Source organism: Periplaneta americana, chromosome 6, assembly GCF_040183065.1.
Source record: "Periplaneta americana isolate PAMFEO1 chromosome 6, P.americana_PAMFEO1_priV1, whole genome shotgun sequence".
NCBI classification, from domain to species: domain Eukaryota; kingdom Metazoa; phylum Arthropoda; class Insecta; order Blattodea; family Blattidae; genus Periplaneta; species Periplaneta americana.
The window spans coordinates 86886620-86909367 of record NC_091122.1 but is presented as its reverse complement, the minus strand read 5'-3'; the positions used below and the strand labels follow the sequence as shown (position 1 = coordinate 86909367).

The window sequence follows — 22748 nt, the reverse complement described above, 5'->3', positions numbered from 1 at the left end:
ACATTACGGACATGTAAAAACAGACATAACCTTAGAATTTCTGCTATATTTACTACAGTGGACATTACCGCAATTGCAGCAACGATGAGATACATCGGGAAATTTTAATGGAATAAATACGGATTTGCGCGGAAATCCAATACACATAAACAGGAGCGGAGGGACTCACTTCAATGTTCATTTTCGTCATATTTGGAGAAATGAGTAGTATTTTTGTATTTCTGTGCTGCTAAGGTGTATAGCTACATTAGAAAAAATTCAAACTTAAAACTGAATCCTTGTATTATTGCATAGGTAAAGTAAATATGTTTGAGTATTCGGGGCAAGAACCGATCATCTAAACTTTTGATAATAAACAATATAACGTAATAATTTTAAAAGTCCAATATTTCTACTGCTGCTTAAAAATGTGTAATGAATTTTATACAATTAGTGAAAAGGAAAATTGTAGGGGAAACTTCATAACAATTCTCGTTGGTATTTTATCCTTGAGATGCCTTTTGAAATTTGATTTCTCAGTAATTATAAATGCCGATCTTCATAGTCGAGCAGTTAGGACACGCAACGATGACGCTGAATGAAAACAATAGTGGGGTCGAATCCCACCTCGGCCACGTTTATCAGTTGGTAATGTGAATTTCTGTATTGTTTTGGGTAAAGGTTGGTGTGGTGTTGACACTACGTCACAGATATCCCACCATATACAGTATGTATCTGCCTAATCTTGGCTAAAAATCCTCTAAGAAATGCCAGGTCTGAGTAATGGAAGAACGCTTTTACATATTGTATTAAAACAATCTATGCAAAAAAATTGTTATATTGATCCATTATACCTTGATTTATTTCACTAGAAGAATGTATGTTCGATACAAGAATCGAAAATCTGAAAGTTTATATATTATTTTTAAGATAATATAATGTTCAAATTTTAAATTCTTGTTTTTCACTCTCACAATCATTTAAGTATAATACTGTACACAAATTGTAATATCCAAGTTGAGATAATGGAAAATAATCAACTAAAGAAGTTTCAGTGAGTACTGCACTTTTATATTCCTTTCGTAAAATTATAGAACCAAAAAAATAATAATTGTTTGTTTTCTACGGAGTCTTCAGTAATAGATTTCACTGATTCTATAGAATAAATAAAAATATTTCCTCATGAGATTTCAGTAATGTAAGAACAGTATTGAGAATTGGGGCAGATATTTTTCCTGTGAAGTATAATACAACAAAAATTAAACTAAGATTTCATTTTTTGTAAGTCTGTATAAAAGTTATTTTACAACACACTATATTACAAGTTCCAATATCTTGTAATAAAGAAATATATAGAAGTTATATATTATTTTTATTACTTATTTAATTAAACATTGCGATAACTAAAATAGAAATTCTTGTGACGTATTTCAATGTGATAAATCGTGAGAACGGTAAAACTTATGACTTTGTAAAAATTGTTCACATGCTTCACACTTGTACGAACATCATTATGCTCTCAACTAGAACTATACTTTGAAAATTAGTGGGTTGAAATAATATAAAATTAAAGGACAAACGAAAGGCTTGGGATATACAATATATATATCTACATGAAAGATAAATATATACTTAAGTCAGGAATTGAATCCGAATCTTTTCGGCTTGTAGCAGTAAAAATATTGCACAGCGTAAATTGTAGTAACATTTAAACTAAGGTAAACATAAGTAAGCCTTAGTTTATTTCAAGATATTATAAATTCATTACTGTTATGATATTTTAAGATAATTTTGAATACGAGCAAAAAAAAAAAACAAATAAGATATTATTTTAGTTATACATTAGTTATTCTCTTACAAATATTTGTTGCTATATAACTAAAAACAATTGCATATCTGAATTACACTTACCTTTAGGATAGTAGAGCGCAGTTACAGTTGAACATGTCAGTAGACTGAACTGCATAATGATTAGGAAGAGTTACTACAATCAAAATTAAGCAAAGCTTTTGTGCTGTGAACAGACTCTCTTAAAATGTATTTTATTCTGCTTATAGTGTAACACTATTGACCAACTATCATACATTTATACGATAGTGCAGTAGAATTTAAATTATTGTATTGTAACTTTACATTAAAACCTTAACAGAAACTATAGAAGCATACAAAATACTTAAGTAACTCCAATTTGAGAAAAAAAAAAAAAAGTAGCTACAAAGTAATTCATGATCAGAAAATAAAGAATTCTCGTCAAAATTTTACAAATGATCAAAGTGGGGGAAAAAGCTGATAGACCTCTGAGAAGACTTGCAGATGAGATAAATTCCGAGACCAATAAAAGTCTCCAAAAAGACTAATCTTTTTATAAGAAATTTATTCCAGATCACAAACTTACCACATAGATTGAAGTTGTAAAAGAAGAGGATAAACTTTAGTAGGGAATTTATTTCAGGGCTTGAACATACCACAATGATTAAAATTATAATGAGGAAGAGAATGATCTTTTATGAGGAATTCAATTCAATCCAGGTTCCAAACTGAGCATATTAATTAAAATTGTAAAGGAAGAGAATACTCTTTCACAACGAATTCATTCCAGGATGTAAAGAGACTACATTGTTTATAACGGATGAAGGAAGAGAATGGTCTTATAAAGAATCCATTCCAGAAATTAAATAGATCACTTTGAGTAAACCTGTGAAGGAAGAGTGTGATGTTTTATAAGGAATTAATTTCAGGGCCCAAACAGACCACAAAGAATACATTTGTAAAGAAAGAGGATGAAATTTTATATAAAAAAACTCCAGGATCTAAACAGACTACATTGAAAGTTGTAAAGGAAAAGAATGATTTTCTACAAGAAAATCATGACAGGTCCTAAAAAGACCACAGTGATTAAAGTTGTAAATGAAGAGGATGATCATTGCAGGATCTAAAGCAGACCACAGTGATATGATTTTAATGAGGAACTCATTCCAAAGAACTAAACGGACTACGTTAATTAAAGTTGTAAAGGTAGAAAATGATATTTTGTAATGAAATCATTCAAGAATCTAAACATTGATTAAAATTGCAAAAGGAAAGGGATAATTTTTATAAAACATTCATTCCACGATCTAAAGATGAAGAATTTGATTAAAGTTGTAAATGAAAAGTGTGATCAATCTGTAATGAATTCATTCCATGAGTTAAACAGACTATAATGATTACAGTTATAGAGGAACAGGGTGATATGTCTTAAGGAATTCATTATAGGATATAAACAGACCACATCGTTAAAGTTCCAAAAGAAGATTTTTATTTTATAAGGAATTCATATCAGGTCCTAAAGATTAGATTAACGTTTTAGAATAAGGGAAGAAGTTTTATAATAAATTCATTCCAGGATGTAAAGAACACCACTTTGATTAAAGTTATAAATAAAGAGTGTGATCTTTTATAAAGAATTCATTCCAGGATCTAAACTGATCACATTGATTGAAATTGTAAAGGAAGGGGGAAGGTCTTTTATAATGAATTCACTCCAAGATCTAAGTTGAAGTTGTAAAGGAAGAAAATTAACTTTCATAAGAAATCCACTCCAGGATCCGAACAGGTCATATTTATTTAAAAAAAAAAAAAAAAAAAAAAAAGTCCTTTTATAAAGAATTCTTTCCATAACTAAACAGATCACATTTTATTAAAGTAATGAAGGAAGAGGATGATATTTTATAAGAAATTTATTCCTGATCTGAACAGAACCGATTTTTTTAAGTATAAATCAAGGACATGTTTTTACGAGTATGATACGAAATTTAAAATGTGTAATATTTACAATTTATTTTCTATTTTAATGTGTTGTCAAACGATTTCATTGTCATGTAATGTTAATACTTCTAGGAATAAATATAAGCTGTGCTGTGTTTGAATTTTGAGATATATTTGATTATAGCCTTATTGTATTAAATGTTGTTTGAGCATAGATTAAATTTATGCTTTAAGGTACATTAAAACTGAAATCTGCGGAAGAAAAACTGTCAAAGTACAGGAAGAATCTAGTTCAGCACAAGAATGGGACAGACAACACAATTATTCCAAACTAGATTATGAATTATCAACCAAAGTAGAGAAGATTTGAAGGTTTGGAATTGAACGGGTTACATCAGCTTCTTGTCTATGCGGATGATGTGAATATGTTAGGAGGAAATCCACAAACGATTAGGGAAAACACGGGAATTTTACTTGAAGCAAGTAATGAGATAGTTGTGGAAGCAAATCCCGAAAAGACTAAGTATATGATTATGTCTCGTGACCAGAACATAGTACGAAATGGAAATATAAAAATTGGAAATTTATCCTTTGGGAAGGTGGAAAAATTCAAATTCTTGGAGCAACAGTAACAAATATAAAAAATGACACGCGGGAGGAAATTAAACGCAGAATAAATATTGGAAATGCCTGTTATTGTTCGGTTCAGAAGCTTTTGACATCCAGTCTGCTGTCAAAAAATCTGAAAGTTAGAATTTATAAAATAGTTATATTACCGGTTGTTCTGTATGGTTGTGAAACTTGGACTCTCACTTTGAGAGAGGAACAGAGATTAAGGGTGTTTGAGAATAAGGTTCTTAGGAAAATATTTGGAGCTAAGAGCGATGAAGTTACAGGAGAATGGAGAAAGTTACACAACACAGAACTGCACGCATTGTATTCTTCACCTTACATAATTAGGAACATTAAATCCAGACATTTGAGATGGGCATGGCATATAGAACGTATGGGTGAATCCAGAAATCCATATAGAGTGTTATTTGGAAGGCCAGAGGGAAAAAGGACCTTTAGGGATGCCGAGACGTAGATGGGAAGATAATATTAAAATGGATTTGAGGGAGGTGGGATATGATGATAGAGACTGGATTAATCTTGCACAGGATAGAGACCGATGGTGGGCTTATGTGAGGGCGGCAATGAACCTGTGGGTTCCTTAAAAGCCATTTGTAAGTAAGTAAATAGAGAAGATAACTGGAGAAACTCTTACAAAGGGATTTTAAATAAGTATGACGAAGCAGTAACTGATCAGTTTGTAGCATATATTTATAACTATACGCTGTTGATAGCGGTGGTGATGATAATGATGATGATTATGATTATGATATTGATGGTAATGACGTTGGTGATAATAATGTGATGAACAGGTAATAAGAGTATATTGACGATCGGTGACAAGTGAAGAGTCCACTGCAAGAATGATGGATGTCACTTTCTTGTCGAAAATGAACCAAGACTGTCAATGCATAGCTTAAGACATATAGAATGTACATAGAGAGTTATATGGCATTAACACTGCTAGTCATTGTCCAGTAATGATCGGAAAATCACAGTTAAGCTTTGAGCGCTAAGCATTTCAAACTTTCAATTGCTTCTCCTGTAAAATATATTCCAAATGACATCCATCATTCTTGCAGTGGACACTTCAAGTTTAACAGTTGTCTAATTATGTACTATAAGTTGTATGGACATTTTATTTTGTGAATATATGCTAACAAATTTTGTAAGGGTCTTAGTTTAATTGTTCAAATATTGAATATATGATTGCAATTCGAATGAAATAGTCAACGTCGAAGAAACGTTGTTGTTCAGTAGTATTAGCTGTAATGATTTACAGATTAGCCAAGAACACTCTTGTTAAATAGAGAAATTTATAATATATTTATTTCTTAAAATTCATCATCATCATCATCATCATCATCATCATCATCATCATCATCATCATCATCATCATCATCATCATTCATTTTCACAGATCCATACCGGTTTTCTTCACTTTTTTCCTGTCTCCCAAAAAATTGTTCCTGCCAGTTTCTTCACAGATCTGTTACTTATCCATTTTCCTCACAGCTAATACCGCAAAATATCCATGTTGTCAATTTCTCCTATATTTATTTATTTTCTCTAAAATTGAAGCAAACTGCAGAATTTGTATAATTATATTATTAACTAGCCGTACCCGTGCGCTCCGCTGCACCCGTTAGAAATAAATATAAAGTAATTACATAATTAAGATAGGAGATTTGGTCCAGGAAACGTTCGTGTTTGATAGAAGGATAAATCGTTTATTATGTTACTTAATTTAAATTGTATTAAAAAAATTAAAATGCGATCATTTTGTTCCAGAGACCACTCATTTGGTCATACAAATTATTTTAGGAAATACAGGAAACCTACCAAGTTTTCTGTGCATAAGAAGCTATTTTAATCTTACCTATTCTCGATTCACTCAGAAGTTACTGTAATAACATTATAGCATTATGTCCATCTAGAGAAACTACACTTTCCAATAGTGAATTAATAATTAATTATACAAATCGGTTAATTTAGCTTCCGATATTACTTCATACAAACACAGAAACATTCTCTGTAGGCTATGTTTCATAGCTTTCGATTGTCGTTGTCCAAGGCCCCTTATAGAGGAAGTCATTTCTTTTTTATTTCATTACACCGCCTTAGATGGCATTGTTATTGTAATTTTGAAACTCATTTATCTCATTAAATATCAGTCCTATCAAAATTTTGCATGGAATAAAACTTATCGTAAATCATTTTTAAAGAAACTTTTGTTATGCAATATTTTTCATGAAAATTAATAATAAGGGAGATATTTCGATTTATTTAATTCAGGCCCCCTTATAACCCCCCTTTTAAATAAAATATTTTGAATGCCATATAGCCGAACTTAATTTATATTCCAATTTTCATATAAATCGGTTCAGCCATTATCACGTGAAAAGGTAACAACATCCAGACAGACAGACAGACAAAAATTTCAAAAAAGCGATTTTCGGTTTCAGGGCGGTTAATTATATATGTTAGGACCAATTATTTTTGGAAAATCGAAAATTACCAGAAAAATTTCGGCTACAGATTTATTATTAGTATAGATTTTATAGTCCGAAAGTGTATGTGTATATCCAGCTGTGTTGTTGTTTAGTCAACTGTCAGAAGACAGATTTGAACGTCATAAGTGACACCAATAAGACATCACTCATGATGCAACTAAACCAGGAGCCAGAACCTCAATCAAAGGTATCCAGCCGTGTTTCTAATGAATATCATTTCTTCTGAAGGTGGTGCATTTTTTAACTTTTCTTGAAGTCAAAATTTCGCTTCCATATGTATTTGTATAAATTTCCTATGTATTTTAGACCATAATTCTATACGTTTATTTCAACGATTAGAATTTTAAACGTGATGTAATAAATCTAATGTTTTTTTTAAGTAATTCTGTGATTTTAACCTGGCTATATTTTGCCTCCGCACGATACAGTATATAATATTTAAGGCGATTTTGTATATTTCTGTGCTTATTTTTAATGTATTGTCCTTCAGCCAGATAGAAATGATACCATGCTTTTTTTTAAAGCGCTCGCTGTCAGTTATGTCGTTAGTTAAGAATCAGGATAACTAATTGAAATGCTGCTTTCTGTAATAATACTTGTTGTTGCGTCTAAATTTAAATTTCTGACATCCAGTTTTTGAAATTGAAGTCTGAGAATGTATTTCTCCTTTTCTGAGGTTCCTGCAGTGAAGTACATCCTACGGAACAGATAGCAGTGAGGTACCTAAATTTGTCTCCAGAACTTGTTCCTAGAACAGAATTTTTCAGTGATTTGAATCCTGATTGCCTGAATAAACCAGGTCACATATGCCAGCGCATAAGATTTTCCAAATAATTTAATGAAAATTTACCACTTAATTGGTAGATAATGCCTTTCAGCATATGTATCGATATACGACATGTGTCCTGTTGAGATATAGCAGGAAGGTGGCAGAAGTATGCACTGGTCCTTCAGATTAGAGGTTGAGTACTAGTCTCATAAATAGTGGATTGCTACCTATTACAATAGAAGATAAAATAAAATAAATTTTCTTCATTGTGGACATTCAGTTCTACAGGATGAAGGATGTAAGGATAATAAATAGAATACATTTTACTGAAGCACATTTTTATTCATATTGCACACATTAATGCAATTACAAACATAAACATGAGACCATATCACACAAATTACACATGTCATTTGTTTTTGGTCGACCATTGTTTAATTATAGACTCAGCAGACAAATTTGTATGCTCAAAATTCTTAATATAGGCTAGTGATTTATAAAAATTCCTGATCTCCCAATCATTCTATCAATTATGAAACTTTATATTCATAATAACATTCCCACTATGAATATCCGGTACTCTACTATTCAAACAGCGTAACAGAATCTCCGACACAAATATTATTCATATTTAGCCAGTTACTAGAGATGAACACGGATTAAAACAAACATAAATGTGTATAAAATTCTTAAGTGAATTTTAAAAAAAAGTGAAATAGGATACATTTTAAAATTTGAAGTTACGAGCTAGAAAATTATCGTCTTCTGCCACTCTTCGGAATATGAACAAAAATTAGACAAACATAAGGAATGTAACTTAATGGTCTTGTCGTCTGATTGGTGCAAAGTAATACTTTAATAAAATATAGAAGTGAAAGAGAAGTAAGTTGATACTATCGAACGTGGACCTGCTGGACTTTTAGTCAGAAACTGTATCGCTTGAGCAATAGAGTACCGTACAGGATTTTAAGAGTGTTACATTTTACACACACTTTCAAATAGGAAAGAGTGTTATGGAATTTTGTTTCGTTTTTTGTAAATAATAAATTTGTACTGGAGTACTAGCATAAGAATGAGTATTAAAATTAACTACATCAAGGTAATTTTAAGTTTTTATTCGTCCAGAGAATTCTGTAATTGGCGAAAAATTGACTTGAAAGTACTGTTTTTAATGTTAGGAGAACATTTTGTACTAATTTTTGTAGAGCAAATAATTTCATCACTGACTTCCGTTGTCAAGTAAATTCATAATTTGGAATTTAGAATCATTGAGTATTATTAATTCTATGACGCATTTTCTCTAACTAAAAGCACTGTTGTCATGATACCTTTTCTCAGTAGGCATATTTATGTCCATTCCTTTCGATTCTTATCATAAAGATATCTCAAATACTTTAAAAGATATCTGATGTTTATAGTAACTTATTTGTGATTAATTCAGTTTGTATAAAATAAATTAATTGTTTCCTATATATTGAAATAATCACATTATGTTATAAACCTCACCTTCTACTTAATGATATAAATTGTATCACTTTGCAACACATGCTGATAGACAAATGTGAATTATCTCGACTGCAGGAGTCACAATCCTGCATTTCTTTAGTGCAGGCCTTCATGGACCTTCATTGGGCGTAATTATTACTGATTTTGAAATCTAGGGAATAGTATTTATTAATACGCCAATTATGAAAATGAAAAGTCTCAAAATAAATAACAATATAATATTGGGTCCCGGGTAGCTCAGTTTGTACAGCAACTACCCACACCACCTCATTCGAGTGCCAAGGTCAAGAAAGCATAGACCTCTACCTCTACGGTTCCCAAGGGCAATTTTCTTCATACTTAAGTATTGCGTATAATTATTTTGATGAAATGAAATTGGCTTTTAATAGAAATGCGCTCTGAATATATTCTTGCACAAACCTATATTATTTAAGGAATTACTCATATTTAACAACATTTTCTGGATGTTTAGATTATGATTCAACCTTAGTACTTGTAAATAATGTGAAAAGGATGCCGTGTTAGTTACAGAATATTGTGTTAATTGACTGTGTGTAAAATGTAATAAAAAGATGTTCAAAACGTACAAAAAATTAGGCCTACAAAGAAATATAACAGAAAAAAAATCACCGAATGAAAATAAAGTAGTCCTACTAAGCCCTACACCAATAACGCCAGTAACAGCAAAGGAATGTAGCCTACATCACTGAATTTGAAGTGAAGAAAATGCATTGTATTAAAACATTAGAAATACTAAATACTACAAGCAGCAGCATTATATGGAGTTTTCTGCATGAAGTAGTCACGATTCAAAACAAAGTGCAATGGGTTTTTATTTACCATATTTACTTCCAAAATAATCCTGAGAGTTTAATGAAAAAAAATAAACATTGTTAAGTTTCTAATAGGCCATGATCAGTCGTATGTCTACTTATTCTAATGTAAGGATTAAAAAAAAATAAATATATATGTACAGTATTGTACTACATCTGGGCAAGAATTTGAAACATCCTTTTGTTAATTGTAGGAAATTAGCTAAGAGTTTTAGGAGAAAATTATAAATTCAGGTTAATATTGGGAACAAAGAGTTACACTACATTAACTAAGTTAGGTTATTAATATTTTTCGTCCGCTATAAAAGGAAGAACAGTGTAAACTGAAATGGATCAAAGTATTTTAAAATTATCCCATGATATTTGTATTCTTATTTCCATTTCTGTGATTAGGCCTACCACTTTACTGAGTCTGTCGAGGAAAAATATATTATACAGAAGAAAATTATGGTATTTGTTTCAAAACAAATACTAAATCTTATTTTGAAGAATTTTCAGTATGACTGCTTTGTTTTTTAAATTATGTAATATAGGTGTACCATGTAGCAAAAATAATTATGGCAGACTCCTATCTTATATTATGTCCGTTGACTTTCCCCCAACATACATAGGGTTTGCATGCAGAATCGGTAATCGCCAATCGAAGTCGCAGTATGACCTGGAATCCGAGTTGTCATTTATTTTGTGCTATAGGCGGGCCCAAGCCATTAGCACGTGATTTTTAAGGAGTGGTAAGGTGATAACCCGCCGGTCCTGCTGGTGGGAGACATAACATGCGTGTGGTTCACCTCTAGTACTCATAACATTAATTATTATATATTTATAATAACCGTCATCATATTCATTATCGTTATCGTAGTGAACTTTATATTTTTTATCTTCCAATCCTCTCCGTGTTCGGTATTAAAACTTGCAGTTGTATTTTCGAGATGATCTAACAATTCTCATTTCTTTAGTTGACGTTCATCCAATTATTATGGAATGCGAATTGTAGGTATGGACTCACTTATTTCGTAGTTATCTGTTATTTTGAGTTTAGTTGGCATTTTCTGGTTTCATATTGTGAAATGGTTTTATGTTCTTTATGTGAGTAACTAGCTAAAAATTTGAGTAAATTCAGTCACATTTGTTCGATGTTAAAATTGTCATCCTTTCTAATTTGATTAAAACCATCTCATAATCACTTATTCCAGAGGAAAGATAAAATATACAGGTATCACTGGACTTCCCTGCAAGTCCTTGTTTAATTTTTATATCAAAATCAGGAATAATTTTATACCCAGTACTATAATACTTTTCACACGACATAGTTCATGCGTCTTATTTTCTTCGTGGCCACAATATTATGTCTGGGACGCATGTAAATCTAACTTATCATAACTAACAGCGACTGAGTTTTATCATTACAACTAGACAACTTTGCTTAAGCTCGAATGACTCGTGTTGTTCTGGGTGGCTAAGAAGCGGTGAACTCCCTGAACTAAGTCGCTTGAGTATCATTAGTATACAGTTATTTTATAATATATTTTAATCGAATGACTTGTGATAATTATGTTTATTGTGAAACAAAGGAATTTTGAAGTAGTTACGCTATTATAAATCATGTCCCTTAATTAATTTTATTATTTGATGGATTGGTACAATTTTTTGGACAGGTACCAAATTTTCATGTTGTGAAAGTTATACTTGCGGAAATGTAATTTACCCCAAAATAGTGACGTTTTAAATAATTTGCCTACACCATATTATTTCTTAAGGAACTCGTGATGTAATAAATGCGAAGGGATTTTGGAACAGATGGTCCTAAATAAAACTTGTAAAGACTTCGTGTATGTAAATTATGAAGATTAATTTACAATACATCCGACACTGATCTTATAATCTAGAGCCTCTGTATGACAATATTTTATTTAACAATTTCCTCTGTCATCCGGTACTAATATGTTATATTTCTATTTTGAAGATTTAAGAACTATGATAAAATTATCTGGGAGTAGATTTGGTAGTTCTCTTATATTTCTCGGAAACCCCTATATTTAGTATTATTATTTTTGATTTCTCACCTCTCATATTTTATAATTTCCTTCTAAATTATTTATGGATCTATAATCTAAAATAAAAATTACCACACAACAATGTTACATATTTTGTGCTTGAATTACTTTTTATAGACAACTTTGTTTCAGTCTAAAATTTTAATTGATAAGCCATATGTGTTTGGCAGCCTACCACCAAAATAAAAAGAATAAATAGGAAATGGACGAATGCATTAGTGACAGTGACCAATTTATTAGGAGATTAAATAAATACTGAAGATTAAACACTTTGCACTGGACATGATATTGTATTGTAACGGGAATTCCTTCTTGTAGAAAATTAAAATTATATTTTGGATTAGTATTATAATGTAAAATTATAATTTTCTCTCAATTTATTTCTTTCTTAATCTGTTTAAGATCCACTTTTATAACTTCCACACCATTACAGGTAGGGAAGGAAGATTCGTTTGATCTTACACTAGATATTTTTAAATTCCTGGCTCCCTGATCAGGGGACCAGTATGATGTAGGACAACCAATGCTTTGTAGATGGGAGAAATTTCTTTCATTGCCCCATGCCGGGAATCGAGTCTCTGACCGCTTGGTTGAAAAGCGCACTCGATATCCACATAGGCACAATGGCAGACATTTATCATTTTAAGTAATATTAAATGAGTCACTTAAGTTGCAGGCTAATTAGTCTAGTTTCTGATCTGCCTCAGTTTCATTAAATAAATTATAATAGGTGACTGTACCAGAGAAGAGTTTCAAATAAATAATGTATGTGGGTATTTGGAAAGCTTATATGAAACTAAGTTAAGATTCACTTGAGCAATAAATAATATAGATTTAAAATCTTATACAGTGAGTCCCAGTGAACGTTCCCGGTGTTTCTGTCTGCCGACCAGCGGCAGGTCCCCCCGCTACCACCGCTGTTTACACCCGCGAACTCACGACACTTTACCGGATTAAAACTTGCGTTACTGTATTACATTAATAACTTTCGGCACTCACCCTCGTCACATTAACTGCTGGAAATGTTTCCCATTTTGTGAGATACATAATTCACAGGACCCTGTTTCATTAAACCTATCAGCTAAATTTAGCATTGGTTTTCTATGCGGAATTTTGCGGCCAGGGAATTATTTGTGTCTAAACTTTTCCTTTGTTCTGCCACATGATCTTTTTTTTCCGTATGTACATTTTCAAAATGTGTACACATTCACGCACTGAATAATATGTAACCATTGTAAAACACAACACAATGTAAGAGAATAAATTGCACTTAATCTTAATTGAGTCATAGCGTGTCTTTTCTTTGAGGTGTCAAGGATAATCTAAAAACTGGCACAACTAATTTCAGGGGGCGGGAATTCACCAACTATGCAGTTTTCACGTGGTGGTCTCTATATCTCTTTCCCTCGTTTCTCCTGTCAGTTACATAAACAAAAATAGCTTATGCCTAAAGGATTACATAAACACCAATACGGAGTGATGAAATATGTTGAGCATTAGGGAATTCACCAGCCGTGCAAATAAGGTAGACGAACTCATTGGAATAATCGAATCGGCATCTTTAGTAATTAGTCATAAAACAGGGATGTCCAATTTTAAAATAAAAGATATCACGTGACAGAAGAAGGGAAAACTTTAGACATAAATTTTCTGGCCGCCCAGTTTCGTGTACAAAAACAATAATAAATTTAGTGAATAAGTTTAATGAAGCAGGTTCTCTGAATGAAGTGATGTGAATTATGTATCACACAACATGGATAACACTTCCAGGCGTCGAATGTTATCAACTTAATAAAACGTAGTACATAAGTTTTAATCCGGCGAAACGCTGTGAGTTCTCGGACGGCGGAAGCGGGAAGGACAAGCCGCTGGTCGGCCGACAGAAACATCGGGAACATTCTCTGGGACTCACTGTAGTAAACAGAATATTGAAACGTACAGGTATAATGATATAGAAATATAAAGAAAAGAGATCTTTGCTAGACTCAGATAAAGGTGAATGAACGGAATACCACTTGAAGGAAGATACAAATGAAGTAATAAATTACTCCATGTATGACACAATACAAACTGTCCACACTTACATTTAAACATACTCAGTCGAAATAGCATATTTTATTTTAAACATTTTGATTAGGTAAATATTTTTCTTTGAAGATACATAGAATCCACAAACAAACGTCCTTATATTTTCGTAGCCAGAACTAAGATCCAAATTTAAAATATAAAAGTCCTCTAGAAACATAACTCATAATTTCCAAAATTATTTATTATTTAATAATACATAACCTTATATAAAACAAACGATTCTACTTAAAACAGTCATTAATATTTAGAATTATAATAGATGGCCTATTTAAAATAATTACTGCCAAATGGTAATTAGTGAGCTTAAGTTTTGCTTACTTTCCAAAAAGCAAGTTTTTGGATATTGTGAATTATGATTGTAGAGGACTCATGAGTTTCTCTTGGGTTGCCGTATGAGAAACAATTTTTGCATGCAGAGGTATGTTCAATTACAGCCTGTTCTTTGGGAAACCTGAGAAGACAATACAGTTTATAAATGTAGATGTATTGTATATACTTGTTTTCACGTCTGTTTTGGTCATTTTAAAGTCGCTTAGGATCATCACCTCTACATCCGATGAGAACTATAGTAAGTAAAAAATCATTGTTGACATGAAATCTCTTTACCAAATATAACTAGCTCATAGGCCTAATTTCATGGAAATTATTATTAAAAATATCTTTTACATTCTTATATAATGAAAATGGTTAACTTAATTTTTATGTAAGTAGATGGAATGACAGATTTTCATATACTCCTGATTTTTAAACAGAACTTAAGGTCTAATTCCGAGATAAATAACGGGGATGATGATGATTATGATTTAAAAGTTAAAAAAAAACAACTGGAAAACAGTTCAAGGTGGAATGGCTTCGAATTTCATAGTGAACTCGGCAACCAAGAACACCCATAGCTTGTCATTTTCTATCCAAAAAGTCATGTATTAGACCAGATGGTCTGTTACGGTCTCACTTCAGTCCATCTCTTAGCCGGGTGATCAACGGATCTTCGTCCACTAGGAGCATACTGCAAGTTTTATTTCGGGATGCGTGTTCTATCCTCCCTTCTGACATGATTTTCCCAGATTTTCCTTTGACTGTTTAGCCTACAAATTGTAATATTGGTTCGGTTGTGAGTTATTTCAGGATATCATAATTTCTTTTGTGGTCCCATTTTGTAACTCCTGCAGTGCGTCTCATGAACTTCATCTCGGCAGCGGTTATTCTTGAGAAGTCAGGTGTTTTTATGGTCCAAGCCTCGCATCCGCAAGATAAAACTGGTCGGACAAGAGTTTTATAAATTTTGGTTCGTGATAATTTTATTTTGTATGTCAAGGTCATGTGTAAATGATAACCAATATACAAAGTAGTTGAAGCTGTTCACTCTTTCCAATAATTTCTTTTGAGGCATATTTTGCTGGATGTAGAATCTTTTCCTTTAAATGAAAAAACTTGAATATGAAATTTCCATATCACTTTTTTATGATTTTCTCTAAATTATGTAGTGATATTTGGAGGTCATCTTCAGAATTAGCAAATAATACTTGGTCGTCTGCGTGTCTAATTTGGGTCTGAGAGTCATGAGGTAGCTGTCTCCATTATTTAATTATGGTATTCATGTACATTATGAATAACAAAGGGGATAGTCCATATCCTTATCGGACTCCTTGGTTAATTGGTTCCCAGGTTGAGCTATCTTTGTTTACTTTAACAGACATTCATTTGTTTCCGTATAAGTTAGTTACCTTGTTGATCATTTGTTTCGGTACTCCACAATTATGTAGTAATTTTTCTCTCCTAACTCTATCAAATGCCTTCATGTATTCTATAAATGCAATATATGTATCTATGTTAAATTCTCTATGTTTTTCGACTAGAATTTTAAGCGTGAGGAACACATCAGTACATGCTCTAACCTTCCGAAAACCAATCTGTTCTTCTTCCAGAATGTTGGAATAATATTCATGTAATTTATTTTTTAACACATTAGCAAATATTTTATATGCAGAGTTCATAAGGCTTATTCCCCTATAGTTCCACAATTTTTAATATTTTCCTTTTTATGAATTTTGGTATTACAACTGCCTTTTGCTAACTTCTAGACGGTTCGCCTCCATGCCATATTTTGTTCAGGAAGGAGAGAAATGTGATATTAAAATGTTGTTCTGAGTATTTGAAGAGTTCCAGATTTAAATTCTTTCCTTGGAGCTTCCAATTGTTCTAGTGTGATATCGTCTAAGTTGGTGTCAACTATAGAAATTTGTTCATTTACGAGCTATTTGACTCAGTCACTGATATTCACAAATTCACAAAATATTGCAACCATGTACCTTTTGGAATTGGATTTATTCTTACGGTGTCTCTGCTGTCTTTATTTATATGCTTTTTAAGATCTTGTATATCTGAGGTTGTGATCGACATAAACCTGTTTCTAACTGTGAAACATATTTGTTCCATCCTTGTCCCTGAATTTTCCTAACTTCTCTTCTGGTTATGGCATGTTTAAATTTGTGCTCTACTTTACTTGTTAAATTTGTTATATTTTATTTAACGACGCTCGCAACTGCTGAGGTTATATCAGCATCGCCTGTGTGCCGGAATTTTGTCCCGCAGGAGTTCTTTTACATGCCAGTAAATCTACTGACATGAACCTGTCGCATTTAAGTACACTTAAATGCCATCGACCTGGCCCGGGATCGAACCCGCAACCTCGGGCATAGAAGGCCAGCGCTATACCAACTGTGCCAACCAGGTCGACCTTTACTTTATTTTCTAACTTATTCGTTAATAGCCTGTCTGTTTTCATCAATAACTTGTTTAATTAATTTCATCATTCCAATTTCTTAATTTATTTTCTTTTTCAATTTTTTTTATACCTTGGATATTCCATATTGCGTATTTGGTAGGCCTATATTTTCGGTTTTCCATATCTTATTCATAACACGTAACATGCGAGTGTCGTCATTGTTTACATCAGTCAGGTGATTTCGATTGTGAGACTTGAAAGCAAGTAAAAATGATAACAATACTAATATTATACTTAATAATAAATTTGACATAAACGATCGAGAGGAAGCAATAAGCTATTATATATATTTACCAAATATCAAATAGTTCAGTAAAAGTGTCCGACGTGTACTTAATTTATTATCCTTTTTCACATTTACAAAAGAAAAGTTGTCTTACAATTATCTCGACTCACAGGCAAGTCGTTATAAGATGCGATTTAGGAGATATTTTCTTTGCATTATATTGTATGGTCTGTTGTACGATAGTTACCGAGTTTCGAAATTCGAATCTTTCTACAATAACACAAGTAGTATGAGTACTTATATTAATTTCGACCGTGTTTAATAATTATTTTATCCTTATCATGATAAATATGCCTGTATTTGATTACCTGACTACCCAGGTATCGGCGCCGGTTTGAAAGAACTCTTTGTTAATTGCACCGTATAACATTTGCCATGGGAAATCTACGGTGCAGGTCGTTTGTCATTAGTTAGGGATGATCGTGAATTATGAAGAAATGGTGGCAAGTTGACAAAAAGTGGAAGTACACCAAGCACCTCTATTTTTTATTAGAAATTCACTTCAAATTTGCAGATTTAAATTTGAGTCCTCGTTGTGGAGAACTGAGTATAGCCACTCGACTAATCTACTGGTTATTTATAGCAAAAACAATAAGTTCTTAAACCTCTTTAAAGTGAATAACCACAGTTGCTTTCTTTTCATACTGTACTAGAAGATTTGTTAAAGTTGGTATTTGGTAGACTTTATCGTCAACACTTCTTTTCTGTCTTCTGCCAGTTTGGTTACTCCAGTGTACCTGAAACAACAAAGAGTTTGATATTAATTTTTACATCCTTCAGATAACTATAAATACATAGTTTTCATAATGGAAATGTTAATGATCATTTTTATAAAATTAATTTATTAATTTATTTAGAAAATGTAATTATCTTGTACAACTGACTTTTATGCTTTAAAATTATATTTATATTGCTTTTATTCATTTTCTCAGCCTTCGAAAACTCTTTCATTCAATTCCTTCTTTCCCACATTGTCTATTGTTACTTTCACCCAAATAATTTCGGGCCCGTTTTCTTCATTCCTGATAGTGCACATTCAAGTCCCTTTTTGGAAAGCCTTTATTGTAATCATATTTTATATGTCCACAATATTCTTTAATTTTTTTAAATCTGTCAGAAAATGCCTTTAACTTACATATCTTTGTGCAATCATATTTTACCTGCTTTCACAGTCTTACTCCAAAACATATTTTTATAGAATCTTTGTCTTAAAATTTCATGTATTTGCTCTGTTTCTGTTTACAAAATATATGATTCCAGAAATATTTTATGTTATTCAGAAATTTCTAATAATTTTGTAATTCATATATTATTAGATTTCAGTCACGACCAGGTTTAACTATGTAGCAACTTATTATTTATTAATTAGTGTTTCTTTTCATTAGATTACAAAATGAAGATAGTTTTTATTTATGTATGAAAAATAATTTTAGGTCAATACCTCCGTAACAATTACTAACAAAAAGTTCAGAAGAAGTGTAACTTAGACTTCTTCTATTGCTGGTGAAGAATGAGATTTCAGAACACTTAAAAAGTAGGCTGTTCCTTCGTTTTCATGTGGTTAAATACGGGGAACGAGAAGGGCACCCTGCCTCAAGTAGTAAAGTGGATTTAGCCATAAGAAAAACCCCAACGAACAGATGCCAATTGCTCTCTCTTTTTGTCATCTGTAAACGAAAATCGAGCCAATCTTCAAATCACATTCGTCACCAACAATGTCTAAACAACATTTCCTCTGAATAACAGACTATTTCTTTCTCCTAAATATAGGCAATATCGAAATGTTAGTCATTGTGACTAATGACCCTATCCTAATGATTGTATTAACTTAATAAGACATATATTTGTTCTTGACACATTTTACAAATTATTGTTGTGATCTATGCAAGAGGTAATTCAGGTGTTACCGCATTTTCATGAAAACTGAAACTAATGAAGCGATATTTGAACAAGAAGTTTTATTTCAAGAAATGGGATAGCTTTAATTATTCATATTCTCATCTATTCAGAATAATTTTATTATTTATGCATTTAAAATTAAACAATTAAATCGAAGAAGAAAATACTGGAAAAAGTAATTCAGGGTTTGCTTGTTAAGAGCGTCGAGATTTAAAAACATTCAGATTTCAGGAATACTTTCAGAAGTTAAATGAAAGAAAACTGCTTCTATTACTAAAAACGTAGCAATAAAGGAGTAAGTAACAATTAATAACAATAATAATAATACTAATAATAATAATAATAAATACGAGGGAATTTGTCTGTTATTACACAAATATCCCGTGCTTCTATTACTAAAAACGTAGCAATAAAGGAGTAAGAAACAATTAATAATAATAATGATAATGATGATGATAATAATAATAATAATAATAATAATAATAATAATAAAATACGAGGGAATTTTTCTGTTATTAGACAAATATCCCCAATATAATGTAATATATTGCAATTTGCCATTTTTTCAATGTTGCCTTTGTTGTCAATGTAGTTACTAGTGAGGTTTATCTTGTTTCGTAACTTCATTGTTCTTTATTTAAATGGAAATATTAACTACACATTGAATGTAATATGCGTGTTTTACCAGTATGTAAGTATTTGTATAGGGCTATAATATGTATGATTTAATTAAAGCCCTAATATACCTTCGGGTAAAATAGAGTTCAATAAACTTGGAAATTCAACAATAATAATAACCACAATATAGATATTACTTGAGAAAGACGGCAATATCTTGGAAAATATCTTCATATTTACAAAATGTGTTTTTCATGGAACTCTGTATTCTTCTACATTATAGAAACAATTTGTTATAAGTATTAATTTCTCGTACAGGAATCTCAAGAGACAATTATTATATTATAAGGAAATTTGAGGTTTGTTTGCGGACTAGTTTATTAAATTGACTGTCTGTTAATATGCAAACAGTGATTACATTTAAAATTATATAACAAATATAATAAATTGTATTTCCCTCTATTGTAACAAAAATACTAAGAAACACTTACATATATTTTTACTTTAAAACGAAATTTGTAAAAAGTGAAGTACATATTTGGAGATTTATACATGATTCACATTTTAGCACGAACTAATGCACGGATCAAGTTGTAATTGCATTTTATATTAAATTAAGATATTTTGATGGCAATTTGACATATTGCAATATAGTTATGATACTATGTTGGCAAAAAAAAATATAATATTTATTTATAAACGGACCTTGTATATTATAGTAGAGATATTTATTTATGAAACATGTTATAGTGATGATGTTAATTATTAATAAAACGATCTGTGTTAGTGATATTTATTAATAAATTGGGACTTACAGCAATGTTGTATATTAATAAAGGGATTTTGTAGTATTGACATTTATTTATAAAACGGATCTTGCAGTAGTGACATTTATTTATAAAATCGATCTTGCAGTAGTGATATTTATTTATAAAACGCACATCGTTAATAAATCTGATATGTATTATTAATATTTATTCATGAAATGGGACTTGTAGTAATATTTATTAATAAACGTATCTTGTAGTAGTGATATTTATTGATATTTATTAATAAAACGAGACTGCAGTAATGATATTTATTAATAAAATGGATCTTGCATTACTGACATTTTTTAATAAAACGTATTTTGTGGTACTGATATTTTATTAATAAAACGTACCTTGTACTAGTGATATTTATTAATAAAACGAGACTGTAGTAATTATATTTATTAATTAAATGGATCTTGTATTACTGATATTTATTAATAAAACATATCTTGTGGTACTGGTATTTATTAATAAAACGAGACTTGTAGTAATGATATTTGTTAATAAAGCGGATCTTGTATGATTGATATTCATTAATAAAACGGATCATTTAGTGGTGATATTTATGTATAATGCTGGACTTGCTGTAGTGATATTTCTCTGTAAAACGTAATTTTTGTAGTGATATTTGTGAATAAGACGGATCTTTTAGTAATTCTACTCATTAATAAAACTGAACTTGTATGAGCGGTATTTTTTAATAAAACGCTTTTTGTAATAGGGATATTTCTTTATTAATCGGATCTTATACTAGTAATATTTTTCAATAAAACAAATATTGTAGTGGTGATATTTATTAATAAAACGGGACTTACTCAGTTGTAGTGATATTTATTAATGATATATAATTTTGCTTTGTTAATATTCAGTAATGAAACAGAGTTTTAGTAGTAATGCTTAATAATAAAATTGATCTTGTAGTTACCTCTATTAATTAATTGAGTTTTACTCGTGATGTTTTTATTATAACATGTATTTTGGTCGTCACATTTATTAATAGGATGGGTTTTTCAGTAGTGATATGTTTAATAAATCTAGACCTTTAGCGGCAATCTTATTAGTAAAATTTGGTTAATTTTAAAACCAAATACAATATACTATTATTTATATTTTTTTGGATACTGAAACACAAATTAGGCCTAGAATTTAGAATTAATATTTAAAAGTAATATCAGTATTCTATTTCTGAAATTGAAAAAAAATAATATAAGGCTATTATTGAAATGTAAGTTTTGTAATAAAATCATTTTTATTTTAAGCTGAATGAATATTGGACCGCTGGAACATTCCTATAGTATTTTTGTGTAATTTTAATAGGTTACTTTAATATTATTATAAGTTTAATGTTTTATGTATAGTAACATGTTATAGATATACTTGATTAACGTGGGGTTTGTGTAGCTTCATCACTAAGTATCGGTGATCCAGAAGACTTCGTCATTTTCAAGCGCTGCAGCTTCAACGAATAACCCCTGGACTTTTTTTAGGCCTACGTTAGGAGCTGTGCGGACCTCGCGAAGCGCAAGAAACGCAGCGTCCACACGTTCAAGATCTAGTAAAATGTACAGTTACATAGTAGTTTGTGGACTAAAATCGTTACCAATACCAAGGAATCTCATTATTCACTTCAGTTTTGAATTATCATTTTTATTAGTAAGATTTAAATTGCGAGGGAGAAAAGAATTAATATAATATGCATGTTGCGTCGTTATTTATGGCACAAATAAAAAATAATATAATTTTGTCGTGTGTTTGTCAAATTGTGCCCCCGATGATTGTTGTTATAAATAAAAAAAATAAAAGTTGAAGGAAATGGTTAGATTATGTAGGAATTCACTAGTGTTTCATATTTTATAAACCCACATGGATAGACATTTAAAAATGTAAACTCGAGTAGTAGAGAGTAAAATTTCAACAATGTAATGAAGTATTATGTATACATTTTTTTTTTAATTTTGTACTTTTGTTTATAATTTGTCAAAATTTATAATTTTTAAGCGACATTTTATTTCCCGAAAAAAGAATTAAAATTACTTTTAACTGAAAGAGTCGAGACTAAATTCCTGTTTTGGATGATAGTGATGATGATGATTATGATGATGATGATGATGACGATACTCATTATCCCTTGATTTTGCTTCTGTGTAGCCTCTGTTTTTTATTATTATTGCTCCATTTTCTCGCTTATATATCCCCAAATCTAACAAGCTTTAACTTAGGGTTATATAATATTTTTCATGAATGATT

At 30.9% G+C, this 22748-nt stretch overlaps 1 long non-coding RNA gene across 1 annotated transcript in view; it reads right to left on the bottom strand.

Moving 5' to 3' along the window:
• Positions 1–7956: 7956 nt before the first annotated feature.
• The window catches only part of LOC138701468 (uncharacterized), a 551526-nt gene continuing 536734 nt past the window's right edge, over positions 7957–22748 (bottom strand). The window contains exon 3 of the long non-coding RNA XR_011332598.1: positions 7957–17909. This is a non-coding gene — a long non-coding RNA (uncharacterized lncRNA). The remainder of the gene's footprint in view (positions 17910–22748) is intronic.